The sequence below is a fragment of the Crocodylus porosus genome, unplaced genomic scaffold (assembly GCF_001723895.1).
Source record: "Crocodylus porosus isolate Cpor-Errol unplaced genomic scaffold, CroPor_comp1, whole genome shotgun sequence".
Classification (NCBI taxonomy): domain Eukaryota; kingdom Metazoa; phylum Chordata; order Crocodylia; family Crocodylidae; genus Crocodylus; species Crocodylus porosus.
Window position 1 is genome coordinate 24506025 of NW_017728906.1, and position 1550 is coordinate 24507574.

General features: G+C 47.3%; 1 long non-coding RNA gene across 1 annotated transcript in view; it reads right to left on the reverse strand.

Moving 5' to 3' along the window:
* Positions 1-364: 364 nt before the first annotated feature.
* The window catches only part of LOC109305709, a 19040-nt gene continuing 17854 nt past the window's right edge, over positions 365-1550 (reverse strand). The window contains exon 3 of the long non-coding RNA XR_002099676.1: positions 365-377. This is a non-coding gene — a long non-coding RNA (uncharacterized LOC109305709). The remainder of the gene's footprint in view (positions 378-1550) is intronic.

Below are 1550 nucleotides of genomic sequence, written 5' to 3' on the forward strand. Positions count from 1 at the left end.
CCAAATAGGGGGCATGGATGTTTTCTATGGGCTCCCTTGTGCATTCCTTTGGTCCATACCATTTCCAGTCTACTAGGTACTGTAATTCAAGCATCCAAGGAATCCATCAGTCAGTATCTCTTGTCACAATAAAGTCTAGGGAAATGATGGTACGAGATGCATCTGTCTTCACCACAAATGGCAGGGCAAGGTCTGGATGGGAGAGCACAGGGGCAGAAGTAAAGGCCTGTATCATATGTTCAAATGCTATCTGGGCCTCCTTGTAGAACGGGATATTTTTGCAATAGTGTAGAAGGGACTTATGACCTGGGCAGTAAAAGTTCACAAACCCTAGGAATCTTTTGAGCTCATTGCATTCCAAGGGGCTTTCCACTCCCCTTTTCAGGTTCATCTGAACCTTCCTTTGCTCCCTTTTCAGGCCTTCAGGAGACAGACCAAATGCAAGGAACTCAATCATTGTTTGGTCAAATGTGCACTTCTCTAATTTTGCAAACAGGTTGTGTTGGTGTAGCCTTTCCAGTACTGTTTGGAGATGTTGCATGCTGGCTAGGTTCCTCTGAGAAGATCAGTAGGTCATTCAGGTAAGTGATTGCAGATTGGTCCAGTAGGTCTTGTAGCATATAATTATAAAGTTTTAAAAAGTAGCTGGGGCATTGGCAAATCCACAGGGCATGCCCAGGTATTCAAAATGCCTGCACAGCATCCTGAAAGTGGTTTTCCATTCATTCCCAGCACAAATGCTCACCCTGAAGATTAAGTTTGATGAAGGTATGAGCTATTTTAAGCCAATCAAGCAGCTCTGAGTTGAAGGATAGAGGGTTCTGGTTCTGGTTAGTAATTTGGTTCAGTGCCCAATAATTGACACAAAGGGATTCCAATCCTTTTTATTTATTTATTTTAACAAACAGGATGCGGGCTCCCTCAAGTGAGGTAGACCTGTATATATAAAGCCCCAGGCCAGGTTCATGGATGGCCAGGTTTGGGGGTCACCTCAAGGTTGGGAGAAGCCAGGAAGTCAGAATCCAGGAGCTCTGTCCTGGAAACTCAGTTGGGGATCCATAGGGTTGAGGAGACCATGAGGTCAGGAAGTTAGCTGGGTCAAGTATCTGGGTCAGGACAGAGCTCAGGTTGGGTATTCAGAGGGTCAGAAAGAGAGCAAGGTCAGGAGGCTAGTCAGATCAGGAATCCCAGGAATCTGTCAGTCAGTAGCAGCGCAAACCAAAAGTGCAGCAGCCCACATACAGGGTTGAACCTTGTCGCCCAGACACTTCCCCTTCTGGGTCAAGGATTTATATGGGAAGGGGTAGGAGGTCAGCTGACCTTGGCTGTCCACTCTAGTAGCATGGAGTAGGTGTGTGCCTAGACCCAGGCTGAGGACTCTGGCAACCTATGTCTGCTTCAGTGCTCTGTTGGGGAGGTGGCAGACTGGAGTGAGCTGCTGTGTAAGACAGACCAAGGCTCTGGCTTCAAGGCTGTGCCTTGGCATATCCTCTTCATAGTTTCATAGTTTCTACGGTCGGAAGGGACCTGAGCAGATCATCTAGTCCGAC